At 44.2% G+C, this 11023-nt stretch overlaps 1 long non-coding RNA gene and 4 other non-coding genes across 9 annotated transcripts in view; all 5 read left to right on the forward strand.

Moving 5' to 3' along the window:
- Positions 1-10700, forward strand: part of LOC109564869 (uncharacterized) — a 40198-nt gene extending 29498 nt beyond the window's left edge. For 2 of the 5 annotated variants that reach the window (XR_011568777.1, XR_011568778.1), the window contains exons 3-4: positions 1199-1386; positions 1576-2946. This is a non-coding gene — a long non-coding RNA (uncharacterized lncRNA). Of the gene's footprint in view, positions 1-1198; positions 1387-1575; positions 6536-6856 lie in introns of those variants that run through there. The other 3 variants (XR_011568779.1, XR_011568780.1, XR_002181554.2) reach the window with 3 other exon arrangements.
- On the forward strand, positions 1843-1932 carry TRNAY-GUA (transfer RNA tyrosine (anticodon GUA)). Its single transcript is given in 2 exon segments — positions 1843-1879; positions 1897-1932. It is a non-coding gene; the product is annotated as a tRNA-Tyr (tRNA).
- On the forward strand, positions 2511-2600 carry TRNAY-GUA (transfer RNA tyrosine (anticodon GUA)). The gene is given in 2 exon segments: positions 2511-2547; positions 2565-2600. It is a non-coding gene; the product is annotated as a tRNA-Tyr (tRNA).
- On the forward strand, positions 5278-5368 carry TRNAY-GUA (transfer RNA tyrosine (anticodon GUA)). Its single transcript is given in 2 exon segments — positions 5278-5314; positions 5333-5368. It is a non-coding gene; the product is annotated as a tRNA-Tyr (tRNA).
- TRNAY-GUA (transfer RNA tyrosine (anticodon GUA)) lies at positions 7125-7214 on the forward strand. Its single transcript is given in 2 exon segments — positions 7125-7161; positions 7179-7214. It is a non-coding gene; the product is annotated as a tRNA-Tyr (tRNA).
- Positions 10701-11023: the final 323 nt, after the last annotated feature.

The raw sequence follows: 11023 nt of genomic DNA on the forward strand, positions 1-11023 counted from the left end.
AATCTTTCATTCCTTCTATAATGTCTTTAAAATAGCAATACCTCAGCATCCATTCTCACTCTCAGCTTTCTATTTCACTGAGGAAACGGAAGCATTCACAGGAGAATGTCAGCATGCACGGTACTACAAGGTACCCATCTACAGGCATCTGAGGACTTTTATTCCTCCTGTTACTGTGGATGACCTAGCTAAGATACTAGCTAAGATCATCCCCTCTAACTGCACCCTAGAAGCCATCCTTTACTGCTTACCCAAGAACATTCTTTCTAGTAGCTGTATACATGTAAATGGATATACATGGACAAAATCAATTCATGAATTTTTCAATTAATACTGTTTTCTGTTTGGAGGCAGTTTTATGTAAAAGAAAACTGAGCACGATGTAAAGAAAGTTCTCATATATATGCTCTCACTGCTCCTCTTCCAATATTTTCCCTTCTAATGACAAATTGCATTGGTATAATACATTTTGTTACATTTGGTGAACCATTGTACCATTTTGTTAATAATTAAATCCAGGCATCATCCTAGCAAAATTTCTTTGTTTGCCATTAAAGATTTCTTCAAACCTGGGAGTAAAACAGACTTGCAATAAAAGTCCAAGAGAATCTGAGCATGCATAATTATAAACACACCCTGGATAACTATCCTGAACTTTTGGAACTCTTCCTTTATTTTCCCACTGGCTTGTCTCAGCCTGCATTTTAGACAAATGTCTGTTACTCTATACGCTGCTCTCATTGCACCCAGAAAGTGTTAGTTTCATCTGAAAGTGTAATGAGTGGTGAAACTTGGAGAATTAGAAACAAATACACTGCAAATTCTGACATAGAGATATAGAAATAGAGAAAGACAGAAAAAAAAAAAAATAACAGAGACAAAAAGCAAGAGAAATAGACATAGAAACAAAGAAGAAAACAGTGGGGGGAAAAAAGTTACAGAGAAAGATCAGACCAAGAGGGCTAGACACCCTGAGAGACAGAAAGAAAATGAAAAACAGATACAGCTATATCAGAAGGGGGAAGTTTAAGAGAAAAGCACGAACTTAGGGATCAAAAAGGGATCAGACATACGTCTGGTAGTAGGAAGGTGGTGGGGAAAATAAAGAGGGCTGAAGCAAGGGAACTGAAGGGTGCAGGAAGTGGGAGATAGATGCTGGAGAAATAGCTACTGACAAAAATTTCGGGTCTGTGGGCAGAAAAGAAGATCCAAATCCCTAGATTGGCCTCAGCGGGCAGAGCAGAAGAGTACCGACGGGCGTGGTCGTCACCGCGGAACCGAACATCACTTTCTCCATCCCTTCCCAGGAAGCGTCATGAGTGCAAAAAGTCAGACTACGTCTAGGTGAGCAGCGCAGTCCCTGTCTGGAGTGAGTGTTGAGGCGAGGTGAGTACAGAACCTGGGGCGGGAGTTGAGTGGGATGGGGAGAGGCGGTTAGAGGCGGTGATTCTCCTCAAAAAGCCTTCATCGACCCTGCAGGATGCTTTCTTCTGCTCTCTATTCCTCCGCAAGCCCGCCACCAACCAACCCACGCTTCCATTTGGCTGACGCCCCCTTTATCCTCACCTCTTACAGGGTTTCAGACCTAGGATGGCCGGTATCCCACCACTCCGTGTAGAAAGGAGCAGGGGAGAGAAAATGAGTCAACGAGTGACTGTCCAGGCTCAGACATTCTGAAAATAGCCACCTCGGGTGCCTGACAACCACGGAGCTGGCATGTACATCTCTCTTTGACAAGAGAGCTTGCAACTAACCAGAGGCTTGATGTACCCAGGGTCATCCAGTGTGTTGGCCTCTGTCCTTTCTGCAAAAAGGAAGGACCCAGCATGAGCCCATGTGCACCCTTTGATAGCTCAGCTGGTAGAGCGGAGGACTGTAGGTCTACTACATGTGGACATCCTTAGGTCGCTGGTTCGACTCCGGCTCGAAGGAAGTGCTGCACTTGCTTTTGCCTCATCATAAATGCCACCACCTCCTGGCACCTAGTGCTTCTGCCCTGCAAATTGGCCCCTGCCCGTGCACTACAAGAGTATCTTCATTCTTACTGGACAAAGCCAACAAAGCCCTTCCGGAGTCACTTGTTCCTTCCCCAAATCCAAGGACACATGCCCTTCATCCAAAAGCAACCTGAGTAGACTGCCCCAACTCCTTCAACATCCCAAGTCCTTTAAGCTTTTATTCACGCACCTCTTCCTGGGGAGACAAGTGCCTCCTCTCCCACTACCACTTTGCTCAACGTGGACAGATTCCTGACAAACACATGTCCACACAGGAGCTGCCCACTGAAAGCCCTGGAGCCCAACAAGCACATGGGCCATCTCATAGTTCATGGAAAACCAAGGCATTCTTCTTGAAAATCCTCCCCCTCAGTTTCCTAGTGGGTGGGATGGAAGGAGGCGCTTAGAGGTGGTGCTCCTTTGAGGAGCAGTGAGGTTCCCGTTCCTTAGTCCCTCTCATTTTTGCAAAAACAAAGGACCCAGTGCTTGTCAGTGGAAAGCATAGATGTGCACCCTTTGATAGCTCAGCTGGTAGAGCAGAGGACTGTAGACCTGATAAATGTGGACATCCTTAGGTCGCTGGTTCGATTCCAGCTCAAAGGAAGTGCCTTAGTTACTTTTGCCCCATCATGAGGGCCACTAGTGAAATGTGTCCACTGACATATGCCCCCCAGCCCCAAACACCCCTTTTCTCCTGCCTTAGGAGACTGCCCCAACAAGGCACCCTGTTGACCACCCCCCCAAGCCCTTAAAACATTTATTCACCCACCTCTCCCCAGGGACAGCAGCACCTGCTCAGCTACTACCACTTATTCAACATGGATAGACCCAGCCACACAGTACCTGCCCACCACAAGCCCTGGAGCCAGACAAGCACTGGGCCATGAATGGGTCATGGGCAGTGAAGGTGTTCTTCTTGAAAATCCTCCCATTAAATTTCTCTTTCCTACTCGGCCTAGTCCTAGGGTGGTCCCTTGCTTCTCTCTTCTGTCTAGCCCAACTGCAATCTCTGTGTGTCCTTGTCCATTTCTCCAACTTTCTCTCTGACTCTCTCTCTTTACCTTTCTCCCTCATTCTCACATTTGTTCTCTCTTTTTGTGTTTCTTTCGAATAATCCATAAATATATAGACATAGGGAGACAGAAAACCTCCATCACTATTCATTTTATATACTGTGGGACAGGACTGCCACTCTGAGACTTACCAAGCCACTGCCAACTGTACACCTGCATTGAGAGCCACTGGCATTGGCAGCTGCAAAAGACACCAGGGCTCTCAGGATGGGGGAGAAGGCCTGAAGTCGTAATGAAAACTTCAGAGGCCCGATTCAAGTCTCCTGTCAGAGAACTAGGCTGAGGCCATGGGAAAACTTGAAATTCCTTGAAATTTCACAGCTTTTCTGGTTGCTATAGGAAGCTTTGGGTTCCTTCTGAAAGACTAATGATTGCTTCTGCTCTGTACAATGGTGGGGAAAACACGTGCACGGATTCTCCTGCTGCTTCTGATGGAAGACATAGAAATAGAGATGGAGATAAAGACAGAGACAGAGAGAGACCAAGGGTGATTGACTGCAAGGGGAGGGGGAGATAAAGAGAGAGGAGCAGAGTTTGTGAGCAAAAGGAAAGATTTAGAGTTGAGAGAGCCCTGAGAGTAGGAAAAGTGGGGGTGGAGGGGAGAGCAGATAATGGTGGCTGAAGGCAGCGAGCAGAAGGAGCCAGGGTTTGATGGCTGGATGTGTGATCTGGAGGGGTATACCAACTGTCTTCCTTACACAGGCCACTGGTCTGTGCTTTCTGACCAGCTGGCTTACTTAAGGGCTGGGCCCTAAGTCTACATGGGCTGGACCTTCCCACCAACCTCCATCCATCCCCACTGAGCCAGGCTGAAGAGGTGGTGGTGGTTGGGGGAGGGTTGTCAAGGCTTGTGGGTGCAGACAGGAAAGCCAAGGTGTGGCCCTTGCTCTTTTCCCTCTGTGGGAGGGAAACTTCTGAAGGTGGGAGATATGTTTGGAAAGCATGGGAAAGAGAACTGTCCATACAACCGTGATGGGCCTCTGACTCTGCAGTCCCGGGGCCCAGCTGCTGGCCTCCCCTGACCCCTAAGCCCACAAACTCCTTTTCAGTTCAGGTTCTGCCTCTGCATTCAGACTGCATTTCCCCACACATTTTCCTCTCCAGATGAGCTGCCCCAGGTCTTCCCATGTCCCACTGCTGACTAAAAGGGGCTGAGCCCAAGGCTGTGGTGTCTCCATGGGGGTGGTGCCACTGCTGTCCCACAGGAGACCTTCAGGAGAAAGGTTTTATTGCTCTGTGGCCACAAAGAGTCCCCAACCTCAAATGTCATCTTCTGCAGAGACCAGCGAGCAGGGACCAAAAGGAGATTCTAGTGCTTTCATTGGATGTGTCCACAGACACCCCTACCTCCTCTCCCTCCCCCTCTCCATCGGAACTGGAGGTTCTCAGGTTTGGGGGAACTAACTTTGATGTTTTGGGGATGTAGCAGGGGCAGGGGAGTACCCATAGCTGGGAGATGGACTGTGATGACTTGCATACTCTAGGGTGAGCCCGAGCACAGTCAAATTCTCCTATTTGGAGCCTCACAGTGAGCAGTAGGGGACCTCCGTGGACATGGCCCTCATCCTCACAGGAGCAGACCTGTGGGTCTTTCGATCAGGGGTGGTGACACAGGCATTGGAGGGCAGGTGACTTGGGTGTGGCTTGCTACACCTCTGTTCTACCTGTGCTGGGTGGACGACCATGCACTGTTGGGGAGGAGAGCCCACACCAAATAGGATCTGAAAGGTTTTTCAAAGACTCCAGGTGAGGGCAAGAGGTCCAAGTCGGACAGCAGGGTGCTCTGGCTCCTCCCTTCGTCTCCTGTGCCTATCCAGGAAGCCCACAGAATCTTGAGCTACTTCAGGGAGCAGTCGCCTCTGCCAAAGGAATCCGGGTCTGTGGGCAAAGGAGGGGAACCAAGGTCCCAGACTGGGCTAGCCCAATCAACATCCTTTCTGCATCACTTCCCAGGAAGCCTCACTGCACGGAAAAGTAAGACTAGATCTAGGTGGGCACCGAGGCCCCTCTCTGAAGTGAGTAACACGTAGAGGAGATACAGAACTAGAAATGGGGGTGGAGAATGAGACAGATGGAAAGGGGGAAGGAGCGCCCATGGAGGCCCATACTATTCTTTAAGAAGCAGTGAGGCTCCATTTTCTTCACCACCTTCATTTCTGCAAAAAGAAAGACCCAGTACTTGTCAGCGGAAGTACTTAGTCGTGCACCCTTCGATAGCTCAGCTGGTAGAGCGGAGGACTGTAGTATTTCATGAATATAGATATCCTTAGGTCGCTGGTTCGATTCCGGCTCGAAGGAAGTGCTTGGGTTTCATTTTTTATCCATCACGAAGACCGCTAGCGCCCTCTACCTCTTCCCTGTATATTGGCCTTGGCCCTTTCATCAGTAGATCACCTCCATTTTCACAGGACAAAGCCCTTCTGAAGCCAATTACCTACCTCTCCTTCCTGAAATCCATGGAAAAATGCCCCTCAGCCTAACAACACCCCTTTGCTCCTGCCTTAGTAGGCTGGTTAGCCACCCCCTCAACCTCCCAAACCCTTTAAACTTGTATTCATGTATCTCTCCCCAGTGAAAGCTGCACTCGCTCTGCCGCTATCACTTACTCAACATGGACAGATCTGTGACAGATAAGTGACCACAGAGGAGCTACCCACCACAAGCCCTGGAGCCCGACAAGCACCCCTGCCATCACATGGGTCAGGGACAACCAAGGCATTCTTCTTGAAAATCCTCCCATTCAATTTCCCTTTCCTACTCTGCCTAGTCCTAGAATGGTCCATAGCTTTTCTCTTCTGTCTAGCCCAACGATTGTCTCTGTGTTTCTCTGTCCATCTCTCTCTTTCCAACTTTCTCTTTCTCTCTCTAGCTCTCTCTCTTCCTCACTCTCCAGAGAGGGAGAGAAGGTTACCAGGTTTGGGGGAACTAGCTTTGATATTTGGGGATATAACAGAATGAGAGTGTGCCCATAGTTGGGAGGTGTACTCTGTTGACTTGGACACTCCAGAGTGAGCCCCACCATGACCCCACTCCTCCTGTCTGGGAACTTACAACGAGCAGTAGGAGACCTTCGAGAACATGGACCTCGTCCTTGCAGGTGAAAACCTGCGGGTATTTGGATCAGGAGTGGCCACACTGGCACTGGAGGCCACACTTGGGTGTGGCTTGCCATACTTTCGTGCCACATGACCTGGGTGGGTGAGTGACCAAGCACTGTCGGGGTGGCAAGCTCGCACCAGACGGGATCTTAAACGTTTGTCAAAGACGCGGAGCAAAGGCAAGAGGTCCAAGCGGGGTGCTCTGGTCCTCCCTTCATCTCCTGTGCCTGTCCAGGAAGCCCACAGAATCTGGAGCTACATCAGGGAGCAGCCGTCTCTTGCCAAAGGAATCCGGGACTGTGGGCAGAGAAGGGGAGCCAAGTCCCCAGACTGGCCGCAGCATGACCAAGCTTCTGGGTACCTAAAGGTGTGGTCTCCCCGCCTAGCCCGACATCCTTTCCCCATCACTTCCCAGGAAGACTCACCGTGAGGAAAAGTGAGCCCAGCTCGTGGTAGCAACAGGGTCAGGTCGAGGTTAAGTGGAGGGGGTGATGACTTCCCAGCACCAGAGGGCAGATATGGGTTTGGGTAAGGGCTGGGGGCGACGCTCAGACACTCCTCGAGGGCCCCTCAGCGGATTCTACCTAGGTGGTAGGATCCTCTGCTTTCCTCCGCAAGCCGGCTCCCACCTCACCCACGCATCCATTTGGGTTTCAGTAACGCCCCCTTCTCCTCACCCTCTTTCCAGTTTTCTGGCCACAGAGGGCTGCTGTCCTGTTCTCTCTGAAGAAAGAGCCCAAGGGAGAGAAAATGAGTCAACAAGTGGCGGCCTGGGCTCAGATTCTGAAAATCGCTTCTCCGGGATGCCTGGCCACCACGGATCCCAGGCGTGTGCACGGCTCTTTGCCAAAGGACTTCCAGCCAACGCAGAGTATGTTGTACCCGGAGCCTCTTAAAGCCTTTTGGCTTTTGCCATTTCTCCAAAAAGGAAGGACCCAGCACGAACGCGTGTGCGCCCTTCGATAGCTCAGCTGGTAGAGCGGAGGACTGTAGATACGAAGCATGTAGACATCCTTAGGTCGCTGGTTCGATTCCGGCTCGAAGGAAGTGCAGCTGGCGATTTTGCTCGGTCGAGAAGGCCGCCGCCACCCCCGGCGCCCAGCTGCGCAAATTTACCCTTGCAGAGCAGGTTAGTATTTGAACTCTTACAGAATAGGGGCAGGAAAGCCCTTCTGGAGCCACCCTCACGGCGACCTGTGGACTGTCGCCAAGGAACACATTTGCTTCTTCTCAAGTCCACAGCTTTCAGCGAAAAACAACAGCCCCTGGTCCCCCAACCATCGCTCCCACTTAAGGGGACAGTGGTCCCTTTAATGTCCCCCAACTCTCAAGCCCTTTTGCTTTTGCATCTTCTGCCTAGCACAGCGCTGTCTTTGATACCCACATTTCTGAATTCGTTTGCTACAATAGTTTTTTAGGGTGGATGGATTCTTTAGGATTTTCTACATATAAAAATCATAAAATCTCCTAGCAGAGAGAGTTTTATTTCTTCCTTTCCAATTTGGATGCATTATATTGTATAGTATGGTATATACTATATATCATTTTGTTTTGTTTCATTTTGTTTTATTCCATTCCATTTTATTTGCCTGAATTCCTTAGCTAGAACTTCCTGTACAATGTTGAATAGTAGTAATGAAAGCGGTTGTTCACTCTTGTTCCTGAATTTAGGGAGAAAGTTTTCAATGTTTCACCACTAAGACTGATATTAGCTGCAGATTTTTCATAGGTGTCCTTTATCATATTGAAGACGTTCCCTTGTATTCCTAGTTCGCTGAGTATTCTCATCAGGAAAGGATATCAAGTTTGTCTAATGCTTTTTCTTTATCAATTGGAATGATCATGTGTTTTCCCCCTCTATTTTGTTAACATGGCATATTATATTCATTTTCATATGTTGAACCACTCTTACATTCTTGGGGTATATCCCAACTGGTGTATAATCTTTTTACTATGCTGCTGGATTAGGTTTACTGGTATTTGGTTGAGGATTTTTCTTTTTGCATTCATGTGGTACAGTGGTGTATCATTTTCTTTTCTTATTTTTTTTTCTTCTAAATTTCATATGAGGCTAGCTAGTACTGGCCTCATAGAAGAAGTTTGGAAGCATTTCCTCCTCTGCCTTTTGCCTTTGAGGATTGGAGTTAATTTTTCTTTAAATGTTTGGTAGAATTCACCAATAAAGCCATCTGATCCTGAATTTTTCTTTGATAGGTTTTCAATTACTGATTTAATTTCTTTATTCACTATAGATCTGTTCAGATTTTCCATTTTTCAAAGAAACTTTTGAGTGAATTTTGATAGTTTGTGTGTTTCTAGAAATGTTTCCATTTCATCTTGGTTATCTAATTTGTTGGCATACAGGTGTTGATAGTATTCTCTTACAGTATTTTTTATTTCTGTAAAGTCAGTAGTAACATCTCCATTTTAATTCCTGATTTCAGTAATCTTATGGGGTTTTTTTCTTTTGTTTTTTCCTTTGTCAGTCAAGCTAAAGATTTGTCAGTTTTTTTTTCATCTTTTCAAAAACCAACTTTTGGTTTTGTTGATTTTGTTTTTTAAAATTATTTTTCATTATCACTGCTCTAATCTTTATTATTCCTTCCATCTGCTTGCTTTGTTTGTGTTTAGTTTGCTCTTCTTTTTTCTTAAAATTTTTCTTCTTAAACATGTTTTTCGACCTTAAGATTGAAGGTTAGGTTATTGATTTGAGATTTTTTTTAAAAATGTGCATTTATAGCTCTAAATTTCCTTCTGAACTTGCTTTTGCTGCATCCTTTAAGTTTTGGTGTGTGTGATTTTGTTTTCACTGATCTCTAAGTATTTTCTAATTTCTCTTGTGTTAGCTAATTTGACGCGTTTGTTGCTCAAAACTATGTGGTTTAAGTTCTTTCTGCTAGTGATTTGTAGTTTCATTACATGGTGATCAGAAAAGACACTTGTATAATTTCAACAGTTTAATTTTATTGTGACTAGTTTCGTGGCCCAAAGTTTAGCTTGGAGAATGTTCCATCTGTATTTCTGAGGGAGGTGTCTTCTGTTGTCACTGGGTGGAATGTTCTCTGTGTGGTCTGTTAGGTCTGCACGGTTAGGTTAGCTTACTGCGTTGAAGTCTTCTATTTTCTTATTTATCTTTTGTCTAGTTGTTTTCTCAATTATTTACACTGGGGTGTTGAAGTCTCCAACTATCATTGTAGGACTGTCCAAATCTTTTTTTCATTTAAAAAATTAGAGGTAGGTTTTTCTTATTAACAAGTTTCTCAAGTTCTTAATATAGCTGGATACTATTTTACCTTTATTAGATATGTGATTTTAATATATATAATTTCCCCAACCTATAACTTGTTTATGTGTTGTCTTAACAGTATTTTTTTTTAAGAAAGAAAACTTGTAATTTTGATGAAGTTCAATTTATCAACTTTTCTTTTATGGACTGTGCTTTTGATTTAGTTTCTATTAAATCTGCCTAAATCAAAGTCACAGAGGTTATATCCTATTTTGTACTTTAAGAAATTAAAATTATTTTAGTTTTACATTTCAGTCCATAAATCTTTTTTTACTTAGTTTTTATATATGGTCTAAGATGTAGATTAAAGTCCATTTTATCATATGAATCTCCAACTGTTCTTTCAATATTTGTTGAAAAGACTATACTTTTTCTGCTGAATTTCCTTTTCTCATTTAAAATCAAGTGGCCATAAACATGTGGGTCTATTTCTGCACCATTCTGTTTCATAGATATTTGTCTGCCTTTATGTCACTTAGCATTTCTCTCATATATTTTGTCTCTTAGTTCTATGTTCTTTAAGATAGTCTTCAGCCAATCCTGAAGTACCTGTTTTCTCTAAGTTTGCTTGCCCTGTTTTATCCTTCTTTTCACACTGTGGCTATCATACTCAAGGCCAGATTATACATAGGTATGAGTTAACATATATGAATTAAGGACTACGGAATAATCTCTTATTCATATTTTAGATTTGTATTGTATTTCTGGTTCTTTTTATTCAATTCTATGTGCTATTTTTTCTCCTGTAAATTCCTCTTATATAATATTTGATAATGGAATTTTGTTTTCCTATGTTATTTACTTACCCTTTTAAAATATGAAAAGGGGAAAGACAAAGGGAGAGAAAAGAAATCTTTATTTATTTTAAGAAATTTTATCATAATGAAAAAGACAGTCTTCTGTACTCAATATTTTCTTTTAATTCTATCTCCCCATTCTGATCTGTGATTCCATGTGAATAGCTGTGTTTCTATATTGCCTCTACTACTTTTGGGTCAGAAAGCAAGTTGTTTCTGGGAAGCTTGAATTCCTCCTGGAGTTGATAGTTCATTATAGTTTTACATTTCCTGGCTCTGAGTAGGCCACATGGTATCTGACATTCCCCAGTGGTTGGTTGGCTAATTTTGCAGAAATTGAGTTGCCATCTTTAGGGAAATACTTCTGACATCCATTAATTTTTAACTGCAGACATTTTGTATTTCTAAAAGCTTTGAGTTTTCTTCAAATATATACCTGATTGTTGCTACATATTTCTGACGCTTTTTTATTATGAAAAATTCCAAACATTCTAAAAACAGAGAAAATGGTATAATGAATAATGGTGTAACAAACTCATAGTTCCATGAATTACCAAATCATGCTAATTTTATCTATACCTCCACTCATTTTATTTTGAAGCAAATCCCAAGTATCATATCATTTTGCTATAAATTATTTTCTATACAGTTACCACAACAAGAATTTTACTGATGAGGAAAACTAAAGTCAAAGTGATATTAAAAGATGATTAAAATAGAAGTATAATTTGAGAATATTGAAATTCCATCATGCAACAGAATTGTCAAGCTT

The sequence above is a fragment of the Bos indicus genome, chromosome 10, assembly GCF_029378745.1.
Source record: "Bos indicus isolate NIAB-ARS_2022 breed Sahiwal x Tharparkar chromosome 10, NIAB-ARS_B.indTharparkar_mat_pri_1.0, whole genome shotgun sequence".
Lineage (NCBI taxonomy): Eukaryota > Metazoa > Chordata > Mammalia > Artiodactyla > Bovidae > Bos > Bos indicus.